Source organism: Hypanus sabinus, chromosome 6, assembly GCF_030144855.1.
Source record: "Hypanus sabinus isolate sHypSab1 chromosome 6, sHypSab1.hap1, whole genome shotgun sequence".
Lineage (NCBI taxonomy): Eukaryota > Metazoa > Chordata > Chondrichthyes > Myliobatiformes > Dasyatidae > Hypanus > Hypanus sabinus.
Window position 1 is genome coordinate 69,498,096 of NC_082711.1, and position 14,570 is coordinate 69,512,665.

At 40.2% G+C, this 14,570-nt stretch overlaps 1 protein-coding gene across 1 annotated transcript in view; it reads left to right on the forward strand.

The window, feature by feature from the left end:
- Positions 1–14,570, forward strand: part of stk17a (serine/threonine kinase 17a) — a 108,837-nt gene that overhangs the window by 32,190 nt on the left and 62,077 nt on the right. The gene's annotated exons all lie outside the window — the stretch shown is intronic.

Genomic DNA, 14,570 nt, shown 5'->3' on the forward strand with positions numbered 1-14,570 from the left:
CGCATTTCCCCCTCCCCCCACTACTTTCAAATCTCTTACTATCTTTCCTTTCAGTTAGTCCTGACAAAGGGTCTCAGCCCGAAACATTGACAGCGCTTCTCCTAATAGATGCTGCCTGGCCTGCTGTGTTCTACCAGCATTCTCTGTGTGTTGTTTGAATTTCCAGCATCTGCAGATTTCCTCATGTTTGCTCATATAACATTTTGTTTTTTGTAAAATCCATACCAGTCAATTACCATGTTATTTGTTGGAGAGAACTCTAGTTCGGTTGTCTAGGCACACTGTTGATACTGTAATGCCCTGCTTCATATCTTTACTGTTATGTTGTAGGTATTTCATTTAGCAGCTCTGTTTTGCTTTTAGCCTATTTAGGTTATTGTTGAAGATGATGTGGAATGTGTGCCATCCAATTAGCGGGGGGATTTTCTTGGTGAGGGACAATCAGGTCTTGGGCTTTTGTTCGTCGGGAGATGTAGAGAGAAGACGCTGGGGAGAACCGGTCGTAGCAAACAATCCAGTGGGAGATCCGTTTGTTCGAGCTAGATTGCGAGCGATGTTCGGAAGGTGGTGAGGGCATTCACATTGACTGAGGGCCCAGCGCGAGTGACAGAAGTTCCAGATGAGCTCCAACTTGTACACATTTGACCGTTTAATTAGAATGGTCTCTTTTTTTTGTTATTCTTTACTAACCCCTTTAGCTACTTTATGAATCTTATGCAGTGTACTGTCTGTTATTTCGTGGCACTAATATGTAACAGGGTCGCAAATTGCAGACTGTCCACACAAACTGGGGTTTGGGGTGGGACGAGCCATCTCAATCTCACGAGTTTGAGAGTGTCATCCCTAGACTTGCGCAGCCAAGGAAACTAGGCGTTTCAATGACACTTCTTTTCTATTGACTCCTGCTGGTGGGAGGCAGAGGAGCAGCTACAGGAGTGCTTCAAGCCGGTGGACTGGACCGTGTTCAAGGGCTCGTCTGTGGATGAATGATTGCCACAGACTATGTTAAAACAGCTGTAGACAAGTGTGTCCTCACAAAATCATTCCGTGTCTTCCCCAATCAGAAGCTTTGGGTGAAGCATGAGATCCACAATCTATTGAAGGCCAGATCAAAGGCATTCAAGTCTAGGGACCAAGAAAGTCACGAGATCCTGGAACGATCTCCAGAAGACCATCTCATGAACAAAGTGACAATTGCAGACTAAACTTGAATCTTTGAAGGATGCTTGACAGTTGTGGGGGGTGGGGTTGAATACTATCACCTCTTGTAAAGTTAAATCAAGAGAAATGGGTGTCAATGTCAGCAGGGCCAAGGAGATGATTAGTGACTTCAGGAGGAAACCAGAGGTCTGTGGGTCAGTCCTCATCAGATGATCAGTAACTTAAAATTCTCACTGTGATTATTTTGGAGGACCTGTCCCGGTCCCAGCACATGGCGCAATTACAAAAAAAGCATGGCAGCGTCTACTTCCTTAGGAGTTTGCGAAGGTTTTGCACAACATGTAAAACTTTAACATATTTCTCCAGATGTGTAGTGACTGACTACATTATGGCCTGGTATGGAAACACCAATGCCCTTGAACAGAAAATCCTACATAAAGCAGTGGCTATGGTCCAGTCCATCACAGGTAAAGTCCTCCCCACCATTTGAGCATGTCTGCACAGACGAGTCACAGGGAAGCAGCATCCATTATCAGGGTCTCTGCCGTTCTCTTCTTAATGCTGCATTCAGGAAGAAGGTACAGGAGCATCAGGACTCTCATCAGGATTCAGGGACAGTTATTACCCCTCGACCATCAGGTTTTTGAACCAGAGAGGTAAAGTCGCTCAACTTCACTGGCACCAGCAACGAAATGTTCCCACAACCTATGGACTCACCTTCAAGGGCTCTTCATCTCATGTTCTTAATATTTAATGCTTATTTTTTATCATTTTTTTTTTGGTATCTGTACTGTTTATTGTATTTTGCACACTGGGATTGAATGCCCAGTTGTTGCAGTCATTCATTGATTCTATTGGGTTTTTATTCTATTATGGAATTAGAGTATGCCCAAAAGAAAATGAATCTTTGATATGTGACATGTATGTACTGTACTTTGATAATAAATTTACTTTGAACTTTTTTTCAAAAGGTATGATTGACTTTTCATTATTCCTAATGATATTTCTGTTTTTTCTAATGCATGCTTTTTGAATTGTTGTTTTTCTCTCATTATAGATATGTGGTTGAATATTTCTGTAATGGTTTTGAAGACATTAAAACATATATTGAATATCTGTAACGTGCAGTACTTAAGCACATGATACTGCTTTTTCTTTGAAAAAGCAATTATAAAATGCAAGAAACTAAAAGTTATAATTAATGAACTCCATCTATAAATATAGTCCAGAAACCAATTTTCAGAGTCTACCTGTCTTTGAGTTTCTGGTAGTCAATCAGATTTTGGATTGCTTTAGTTCTGGATTTGAATTAAAGATGTTTTTGTTGTCGGACTTGGTTGTGTAATTTTGTTTCCTGAAGTTTGCTTTAGATTTCAGTCTGACCAAACTAAACATTCGATTGATTCAACATCTCTGTCAGAGGTGACCAGATTATCACAAATTTCAACTAAATATCTCTTCGTCCCCTTACTGGGTTCTGTGTTTCACTTGGGTAAATTCAGTTTGCTTGGTGGGCTATGAACACAAATGTGCCCATTTTGCTTTAAGTAAAGCAAAGCCCTGTTATCTGGCATCTCGCCATTTGGCACTTTCTAGTCCTCAGCATTTCAAGATCCCCTGCACTAAGCTGGCTGATATCTGAGTTTCCAGTGTATGCCAAAAGGCACTCAACATAATAATCCTTAGGAAGTACAGCAAGACCATTAGATGCGCAATTAGATTCTGAATAACAAGACATGAACGAAGTGTAAGCAAAATTTCCAGCATTTGCATTATAATTTGATTAACTGGTGCATCTGATTTTCTGGATGTGTCAATTCTGGTACACAATAGATGAAAGGACTTCTACTGTTTTTTCCATTGTGATTAGAATGATGGGGACTTTTTTTAACTTCACTTGTTATATTCAGTAACAGAAGCTATTTTTTTGATCCAGGCTCAAGTGTTTTGTTTTCTCTTAGAGTTGTGCAAGTTTATACTCTATAATTGTGTGTGGCGTAGCTCTTTCTTGAAGAGATTAATCAAGCAATATTTCATGCTGAATTTTGAATATCCCTGCAAGATTTCTTTCTCAAAGGGGCTTCAACTATTCTGACTGACCTCAGCCCTCTTTTAAAATTAAGAAACTGGGGAATGTGTGACATAATTCTGTTTCAAAGATGGAAGAGAACAGATCACAACTGGTGGCTGTTGCTTGAACAAACATTCAGTAGTGATACCTGTACCCAGTGTTTCTCTTTTCAATTTGCTGAGTGACTGTTGACCAGTACAGGCAGTCCCTGCGTTACGAACGCCCGGCTTATGAACCGAGGAAGGAGAACGCCGTCTGCCATTTTAAGTCGGATCGTGACGCCATCTGCCAATTTAAGTCGTTGCCGTTTATACTGTGTTGAGTGTTTAACTTGTTGTATTTGGCTTAAATTTTTCATAGTAAGATTCACCCTGACCCCGCTCTCTTTCCCCCCGCCGTTCTGGTTGGCTGGTGGCGCAGTGAGATTGGCGCCAGGCTAGAGAACGGGGGGGGGGGTGTTCGCGAGTTCAATCCAGTGACAGACCCTCCCGTACCGGTTTGATGTCGATCCAGTGACTCCCGTACCATCCGTGCCGGGTTGATGTCGAGCTGGCAACTCAACCTCATTTAAAAAAAAAACACTGTCACCTCCAGTTTAAATTCTCACGCGGAATATTGTGGAGGGTCAAGTACCTAAACCCAGCACAGCCCCCACTTGTCCCATTCAGCCTGTCTCAGTGCGGTGGTCGTTAGGACTCAGCAGACCTCGGGAGCCAGTGGAGGTCGGGACCCGACACCCGACGGGAAGCGATCGTGATTGAACATAAAGTGGAAATAATAAAGCTTTTGAAAAGAGGTGAAAAGTTATTGGAAAAGCATGAGGCTACAGTTGGTCAACGATTGGAACAATTTTAAAGGATAAAGTGTGAATAATAGAACATTTGAAAGGCCCTGCCCCGATGAAAGCTACAATTATTACTAAGCAATGCAGTAGTTTAATTATTGGAATACATTCATTTCTTAAGTGTTTTATATGCTTAGAAAGGTAAAATATATACTATATACTAAGACAAACGTTTGACTGATGCTGAATAATACCAGATGTACTTGTTTTGACTTGCGTACAGATCCGACTTATTCAGGAATGGAACTCGTACATAACCCTGCCTGTACCAAAAAATTATCATTTTTCTCCCAAGTCTACCTTCAACCCATGAAAATATATCCAAGGCCATGATCATTATTGCCAATGTGTTCGGTAGCTTGTTCCACAGCTTCCGCAATTGCTTGCCGATCATTTGAGGCCATAAAGGGCATAGATAGGGTAAATATCCAATCTGGTTTCTGCTCACCCACCTTGAACCTTGTTTACAATCAAATTCTAGTTCTCACTGAGAACCAGACATTTGTCTTTGTTAAAATTCTTTTCCTCTAGTTTATTTCAATGGCTTCTTTTACCAACATGGTCCCAAAAGCTATTGAAATGTTTCCTAACAAATATTACCACACTGAGGTCCATCTGCATGGTAACTAGTGCAATAATTGTGGAATAGTTTTCTGTTCTTGACCTGTATTAAATTCTGTTATCCTTTAAACTTCCTTTCTTGGGCTCTTTTCACCAATGAGTCTTTTTGAGACTAATCTGAAGTAGTTACTGGGAAGACATTGTCTCTTGTATTTCAGGTGAGGATTGTATGTTTTTCTCTGGCATCAGAGTTCTCATGTGGTAGTTGTGAAAGAATATCTGCAGTGGAGTTCTATTTGAAACACCTTTACTTTGATAGGATGGCCTGTTTTTATATTCATGACATAATAGGCATACAGTAAGTACATCACAGAAATGGGCCCCTTGATCCAACTCCTTCAAGCAGATCAAATTGTGACTGTGTTTGGTCCAATTCCCTTTTAATCCTTTCCTATCCATGTACCTGTCTAAATGCCTTTTAAACATAATTGATCATAATTGCCAACTCCTCTGACAGTTCAGTCTACATAGCCACTGCCCTCTGGTAGGAATTACCTGTTGCTTCCCCTTTAAATGTTTTTCCCTATCTAATTAGTTCTAGACTTGTGCTGGAGAAAAATGCCGCTCATGACTTTTATACACTGTAAAGTTATCCCTCAGCCTCCTACGCTCCAGGGAGAAAACGATCCTTGGCCTGTCTGACTCCCTGTAACTCAATCTCCTGTGAATTGCTTAGACTTTTGGTGTTGCTTCTAGAATGTTCTGTTGTCAATTTACCTTACAAGATATTGTTAGAATAAAAGACTCCCCTGGTTTGAAAGGTGTTGTAATGCCAGTCAAAAGTACCTTTCTCAAATTTTACATGATTGTAGTCTCTTTTTTTTGTGAATGGGAGAAGGGAAAGTGCCTTGCATTCACTAGGTCACTTCTCAACTTCAGTTGAAAGTTGAAGCATCATTAACTTCATATTGCAATGAATTGGGAGAATTTAAGTTTTTAAAAAAAAATTTATATGTTGTCTGCACCACTATTGTCCCTTATTCCAAATCATATTTTACAAGGTCTTGTATTGTGAGAATATTGGGTGGAGCTTAGTTCTATGTTTTTAGGTTTTTAATTATTTCTGTCCTCGATTATTGGAGCAACAAAGTGGCATTCCACTTTCTACACAATGTCTTAAAACTGGAACTATTTGCTTTGTTCACTGAGAATTGTCAGCATGTAATGTGCCCCAGTAAAACTCCTTGGGATGTTGCCTTTTTTTTTCCTACCATTGAGTACTGCATTAGTGCCACCTCAAGTGTCTAGGTATTGTTTGCTTTAAGCAGTACATCCACTTGTTCAGTTAAAGAGCTTGATGTTTCTTACATTTTGTCAAGTTCCCCATTTAGTCATTTTGGGGCTACCATGTTCAAATGCTGTTTAACAATGACACAACTAAATGTGCTGCTTGAGGGATTGATGTTGTTCCTTTCTACTGAGTCTTTCTGCAATATATATGCTTGTCAATGTCGAGAGACATTGGACAAACAACATTTCGTGTGTAGGATCAGAGGAGACACCATGAAAATGTGCTGAACTTGCCATGTGAGCTTGGTCATGTTCTGATGAAGGATTAAGCAAAGGATTTCCCTCATAGCAAATCCTGCCTGACCTGATGAGTACTTTTGGCACTTCGTTTTACTTCTGGTTTCCAGTTTATGTACTTCATTCAATTTTATCAGACTTTTACTTTAATAGACTTAATCTGACTCTGTTGGGACCTTGACGTGCATTGGTGGATTTTCCGGATTATTAGAATTTCTTTTAAGACCACCACCACACTTACTACTTGTAGATATTTGTATTGTGCTACAATAAATTTTCCAACATGACATGCCAGTTGAGTTGAAGGAAGCATGGGGAAGTGAAACTATTGGCCCAGGGAGCTACAGTGGCATGCAAAAGTTTGGGCACCCCTGGTCAAAATTTTTGTTACTGTGAATAGCTAAGCGAGTAAGAGATGACCTGATTTCCAAAAGGCATAAAGTGAAAGATGACACATTTCTTTAATATCTTAAGCAAGATTACTTATTTCCATCTTTTACAGTTTCAAAATAACAAAAAAGGAAAAGGGCCCAAAGCAAAAGTTTGGGTACCCTGCATTGTCAATACTTAGTAACACCCCCTTTGGCAAGTTTCACAGCTTGTAAGTGCTTTCTGTAGCCAGCTAAGAGTCTTTCAATTCTTGTTTGGGGGATTTTCGCCCATTCTTCCTTGCAAAAGGCTTCTAGTTCTGTGAGATTCTTGGGCTGTCTTGCATGCACTGCTCTTTTGAGGTCTATCCACAGATTTTTGATTATGTTTAGGTTGAGGGACTGTGAGGGCCATTGCAAAACCTTCAGCTTGCGCCTCTTGAGGTAGTCCATTGTAGATTTTGAGGTGTGTTTAGGATCATTATCCTGTTGTAGAAGCTATCCCCTTCATCTTCTTTTTACAGACGGTTTGATGTTTGCTTCCAGAATTTGCTGGTATTTAATTGAACTCATTGTTCCCTCTACCAGTGAAATGTTCTCCGTGCCACTGGCTGCAACACAAGCCCCAAAGCATGATCGATCCACCCCCATGCTTAACATTTGGAGAGACGTTCTTTTCATGAAATTCTGCACCCTTTTTTCCCCTCAGAAAGTACCATTGCTCATTGTGGTAAAAAAGTTCTATTTTAACTTCATCAGTCCACAGGACTTGTTTCCAAATGCATCAGGCTTGTTTAGATGTTCCTTTGCAAACTTCTGAGGCTGAATTTTGTGGTGAGGACAAAGGAAAAGTTTTCTTCTGATGACTCTTTCATAAAGGTCATATTTGTGCAGGTGTCACTGCACAGTAGAACAGTGCACCACCCCTCCAGTCTGCTAAATCTTCCTGAAGGTCTTTTGCAGTTAAATGAGGGTTTTGATTTACCTTTCTAGCAACCCTACGAGCAGTTCTCTCGGAAAGTGTTCTTGGTCTTCCAGACATCAACTTGACCTCGACCGTTCCTGTTAACTGCCATTTCTTAATTACATTATGAACTGAGGAAATGGCTACTTGAAAACGCTTTGCTATCTTCTTACAGCCTTCTCCTGCTTTGTGGGCATAATTTATTTTAATTTTCAAAGTGCTAGGCAGCTGCTTAGAGAAGCCCATGGCTACTGATTGTTGGGACATGGTTTGAGGAGTCAGGGTATTTATAAAGCTTTGAAATTTGTTTCACCTGGCCTTTCCTAACGATGATTGTGAACAAGCCATAGCCGTAACAAGCTAATTAAGGTCTGAGAGCTTGGTAAAAGTTATCTGAGAGCTCGAATCTCTTGGAGTGCCCAAACATTTGCATGGTGTTCCTTTCCTTTTTTTCCCCACTCTAAAATTGTACAATACAAAAATAATACACTAATCTTGCTTACAATGTTGAAAAGAATGTTTCATCTTTAACTTTATGACCTTTGGAGATCAGTTCATCTTCTGTTCACTTAACTATTCACAGTAACAGAAATTTTGACCATGGGGTGCCCAAACTTTTGCATGCCACCGTATATGTCAAACTATTGGGATTTCCAAACAATAGGACAGTGTTTACTGTGCATGTAACCTTCAACTGTGTGTGCCTGGTGTAGTTACTTTTGTTGCAAGATGAGTACGGCACATAATCTTCTCGTTCATCAAGATAACAGTGCAAACTTGTCTAGATACGTTAGAATACCCTGTACATATTTAAAGATGCACTGCGACTTCAATTGGTTTACATTGCCAAGCTGTATCGTTGAATTGCTGCACAGTTGTTAGACTTCCGACTCTGGAATTAGTAGCAATTGTTTAAGTCAAGTTCAACTCCTTTATTACTGGAGCTGACTTCAGTCCTTCAGAAAGATGAAGGCAGGCATTAACATTGTTAGATTATAGTTTTTAATGATGTGTGAAAATTTAAAAGCATTCTATAGGAGAGGCTGATTGTGTACAGGCAAGTAATCTATCCAGTGAAACTGTTCAAAATACTGTTTCTCTTTATAACACATTTATAATGGGTGATCTACTTATACTATTCCTCAATCTCCAGAAAATGTGTGAGAGAAGTGAATAAATGACTTCATCTGTTAGCAATGCAGTTGCACCAAAGAAGAGACTTGTATTCTTTTTGGGAGGGTGCATGTTTAGATTAGATTTGGGGCAGCGGCACATTCCCACCTCCAGCTGATGGTTTCTATTGCAGGAAATTATTAGTGATTCACACCAAGGAATTCTGTACTTTTGGATCGTGCACTCCCTGTCAGTGAAAAGTACCTAATTGTGTCTTCTCTGTCACTTGCTGCCAGTAAACAAACCACTACTGTTTATTTGAAAAGTGGGATAAATGGCTTGCCAGCAGGGCTTAACTTTTTACATAATTCACTGAAATGCATTATATTCATGCACTGTGGTGTTGTGAAGCTTACAAAGCAATAAATAACAGCTTCTTGTTAACTCAGAGCTTTGAATTGACATATTGGTGTGCTCTACTACTCTGACCACGTTTCCATAGAATCACTAAACCCACAATAAACTATTGGTATGACTTTAAGTGGAAAAATAAACTGGGTTGAGATGGTTGGGGGGGGGGGGAAGAGAAAGAAAAGTTTTCCCACTCAGCATAAATGTTTGCCTTATTTGTCTTTCTTGTCTTTCATTAGTTTGTGGAGTTTGGATATTTTTTGGAGTGGAGTGTTTCTAATGGCACTGGCAAGGATGGCTCTGTTGCCACCTAACTTGCCTTGAGAACGTGACAGTGAACCACATCAGCCTTGTGAAGATATTTGTTATGTATTGAATAATTCAGTATTTCAATAATATTGTGAGTGGGTGTATATATGTAGCATTCTTGTTCATTTAAATAATTTGTTACTGGTTATATGTAGAAATAAATGAATTGCTTAATTCATGATGCTACAACGTGAAATGTGTGCACTTCACTTCAAATGAACACAAAGTTAGAATTACATTCCCAGTCCCGACTATTTTAATTAATGTTTTGAAGTTACAAAACATAACAATACTCCCACAATGCGTAGGGGACTTGAGGATTGCAACCTTTTGGAATGAATGAAGTGAAAATGGTGTGTAATCTGGAGTATTGTACATGTAGGGTTCAATGTTCCCACTCGTGCGCCCCCCCCCCCCCCCACCAAGCACTAGCGCATATTCGCGCACACATGTGGATTTCTTGTGCTTCTGGAGTATCAGCACAATGCAGTCACAGTGACCACGTATTGAGATCTAAGTAACTACCATCCGGTGGCACTGACACCAATCATCATGAAGTGCTTTGAACAGATGGTAATGGCACAGAGCAAAAACTCTATTCCTGCCATTCTGGACACTCAAATATGTTCACCAACAGAACCACTCTACAACAAATCCAATAGCATCAGTCATGCACCTGGTCCTGGCATAATGCTGTTTCTGGATTTCAGTTTGACATTCAACAGAGATCTTGGTGAACACGCTTGTACTCCTTGGTCTAAATATGTCACTGCAACTGGGTGAACAAACTTCACAGATTGCTTCTCCTTCCCCTTCACCCTCAATATGGGTAACTTCCCACCCCTTCCCAAGTTGTGTGCTGAGCCCATTGCTGTAGACTGCTCACACATGACAGCATGGCCAACACCCGAGTAATAACGCAGTTAAGTTCGCCAATGACACAACAGTGGTGGGGCTCACCACCAACAATGATGAGACAGCATACAGAGAGGAGGTGGATGTGCTTAAGGCCTGGTACCAGACAGATAACTTCCTTAATGTCAACAAAACAAAGCAGATAGTTACTGACTTCAGGGGTACTCGTGCCACTCTCAGCCCTCTTTACAATGGTGGCACTGCAGTGGAAACTGCAAGCAGTTTCGGAATCCTGTCTCACACAGCCTCTTATGGTCCAGAGCCCATCCTACAGTCAGGAAAGCTTGGTGCCATCTCTATCAGAGGAGGCTGAAGAGAGCTGAATTATACACATCTATACTCATTTTCTTCAGATGCGCTGTAGAGAGCATCCTAACATGCTGCACCACTGCATGGTACGGAAACTGCTCAGTAGCAGACAGAAAGGCTCTACAACAGATAGTCCATGTTGCTCAACGTGTTAGCCTAACATTAGCCTACCCACCATCAAGGACATGTATACAGAAAAGTGTCAGGAAAAAGACCAGTAATGTCATGAAGGATCCCACCTACCATGCTCACGGACCGTGTGTCCCACTCCCATCAGTGGTAGGGTGTGTGGCAACCATGCCAAGACCACCAAACTCAACAACAAATGAGAAAATCTGCAGAGGCTGGAAATCCAGGCAACACACACAAAATGCTGGAGGAACTCAGCAGGCCAGGCAGCATCGAAGGGGGTGGAAAAAATACAGTCAACTTTTTAGGCTGAGACAGTTAATTTCCCCAAGCAATAAGGCTGATCAACATCTGCACCCACTAATCCACCCCTCCAGAACTCCCACCTGCACTGTTTTATCAGTTGCCGTCAGTGTCGCCTTATCTACAAATCCTGTGCTTAACATCAATTTGTGGGCATAATCAGTCTATGTACATAAAATAAATACACAAGTTTTATTGTTTTTTTTTATTGTGTTCTTTATCTTGAGTTATTTTTGATCTGGTGTAAATTATTTTGTTGTCCTTTACACTTGTCTACTGGAAATTCTATTAAACAATCTTGAATCTTGACTGGTTGTAGAGGATCATGGGTGTAATTTCAGTCAAGTGTCCCTAGTGATCTTCAGTATCTAGAGTGTTTGATTTGTGAATGCTCAGTTCTGAGTCTGTACCATTATCACTACAGAAATGCTCCTGCTTTTGCATCTCATGACAAGATATTGCCTCGACAAGGAATGTGCCCTGCATCTGCAAGTGATAGCTTGCTGTAGAGATGGTCAAGGGTATTTGTCTCATATTGGTTCAATCACTAACTTGCTACTGATCCATTCTGATAGCAATTGTGGTGCTTACGTAATTCTTTGTGATGGGATATGGAAGTCCCACATCTATATATTTTCTTGCAAGTCAGAAACTGTGGCAAGGTAACATTTATGTGGATGAATTGCACCACTGTTTTCAAGGGAGGGGTTAGTTTTTTGCACTGTGGCAATGCGGGGGGGGGAACAACTTCAAATAGAATGGACTTAACAGAAGAGTGGTCGATAAGGATCTAGTGCTTTAGTAGATGATAGTGATCTAGTAGGTGAATGGTAGAATCTGGGTTAATGGGAACATAGGAAGAATTTGAACATGGAATTACTATAGGATTAGTGTAAATAGGTGACTGAAATCTGTGTTCAGAGTTTCCTCTCCCAAAACTATCATGTGGTGTTTTCTTACCTCTACTCCTGAACATACTGTTTGTGGGGGGGGGGGGGGGAGGAGGTTTGGGGGTGAGTGAACTAAATCTCCTATTCTAAATACTCTTTTATTGAACTTTTGGTTCTCCTTTCCTACTGAGCTAACAAACCACACACAACCTTGCTCTAAGTACAGTAACATAACCAATTGAAATGAAGCTCCAGAATTGCAGTTTTCATATCTCTGTCGTGTGGGCGACAGTAATCTAGATTCTTATCCCTTAAAGCAGCTAAGGTTAAATCGAGATGCATAGAATCATGAAGGGCTTTGCTAAACTATCTAAATTTCCTTAACCAAAAATTTCTGGTTTTAAGTATTTGGATTTTTTTTTTCATTTTGTGCAGTGAGATTAGATGTGCTGTCTATCAGTGATGGAATGGATAATACTGTTCAAACAGGGGAGTAGGAGCAGTGAGATTAAATGGATAGATTTCAAACAATGTTGCAGGAATGATGTGTCAAATGATTGCCATCATTTTCCATGATGTTGTGAACACGGTAATGCTTTTAAATTTCTAGTCCATTTTCTATTGCTAACAGAGTGAGTGAAAAATACACAAGGTATTTATCAGCACTAAGAGGCAGTTTTTCAAAAAAAAACAAGCACTTGTGGGTGTCAGTCCTCAAACTCAAATTAAATAAGATATAAGATGACATTCAATCACATGGTAAACGTATTTAGCAATGCACTTTAAGCAGTTACGTGGGAGATCTGTGCATACACTCAAACATTTACAGATTTGATTGGCTTTTTTCACTGAAGGTTCATTTGAACCACTCAGGCTGAAAAGAATTATTCAATCCCCAGGTTTCTGTCAGCACAGTTGTCTGCCAACAATATTTCTGCAGTGGTGAAAAGACGATTGTACCTTTTTAGGGATTCTGCTCTCAAGGCCATTTAGTTATGGTCCTTATGATTGACAGTGGAAAATGACATTGTAGTCAATCTGGTTCTATGCTGTCAGCCTGGTGGTCTATTTCCTTTTGATAAATTGCCAATATAGGAAACTACTTCATAATTGAAAAAGGAGCATCACCATCTTTCACTGCAAGTCTCAGTGATTGTGTCCTCCACGCCACATCTCATGGCTTGATTGAGAAAGCCAACATGCAGGGAATTGAAACTTGGAAAATACAGTTTATGATCCAGGCAACAACTTCTTTTTGTGAGCAAAACTAGTTATTTCTGCTCTAAGTAATGCGGAAAATATTCATCCAACTATTCAGATGTGGTCAGAAACAATTTTTTTTCAAAGAATGACTTAGTGGAAAAAAAACAAAGCTAAATTGTTTTCAGCTGTGTTTAGGTATGCCAAAATAAATCTTGGGTCAATCTTCCAGAAGACAGAGTAGTTTGAAATTTTTCAATTATGTTTGAAATGTTGTGGGGTATAATAATAGATTAAGTTTTCCAGTCAACATTCTTTTGTGTTTTTTTTAAAGTTGTAAAGATGGAGCAATATTGCACTCCTCGTTGGGCATACCTTTGGTATTTTTCCTTCAGGGGAAGTGGTGTTAATAGGAAAATCTGACATCCTTCAAATTTTTTCCTACCTGAGCAATTGCAACTTTATGCAAATTTAGTCATCAGAAGTTTGTGTCATGAAGCTTTTGCCATTGGTTGGAATGTTTTTGATTTAACTTGCATACAAATAGCTACTTGTTTTTAAAGCTTTCTGTTATCTATGGTGACTGGTGAGCCAATGAATCAGCTGAAGTTACTCTGAAGCTTCTAATTTACTTTTGCTTTTCTGTGCCTGATTCTTTCTTGCACATGTTTCATTTCATTATAGGTTCCTGCAAGCCATTCGTATGACTGAATTAATTCAAACAGTGGTTATATACTATTTAGGACAATTTAAAATTGGGTTTTAAAACAATAAATCTTAATTATTTCAAAATGCAACCTAAATTCTAAACAAACTTATTTGTGTTTCTCCCAAATGCATACCTTTTTAATTTTAGGTGATTTATTTAAAATTAATTAATTTGCAAATTTATAAATTTATTTTAAAGTGGAAAACAATGCAACAGCTGAGCTGTAGTTGTTTGAAGTCTTTTAAGAAATTTGTGTTTTTAAAACTATTTAGAAACCTTGAACAACAACACACACAAAATGCTGGTGGAACACAGCAGGCCAGGCAGCATCTATGGGGGAAGTACTGTTGACGTTTCGGGCCCAGACCCTTCGTCAGGACTAACCGAAAGGAAAGATAGTAAGAGAACACAGTTCAAAGGAGGAGGACAGCTTCAAAGCGATTGCACAACCACCGACTGCGACTCCAGCCTTGAACTGCAGGCCGGGTCTTCACATGCTGCGATTGTGACTCCCGTTTCCCCTTCCCCCACCACCACTCTGCAATCCCCTCTCCCTCAGATCCCATCGTCAGCTCCTGGGCCCTCAGAGGTTCCATCTTCCTCTCACCCCAACCCTCCCCTCTCCACCGACACTACCAGTCTCCCTCCCCCCTCTGATCCCATCTCTCATCTGTGCCCGGTCTTTACCATTCCCTCTGACCTTCAACTCTGTCCTCAGTAAGGGCC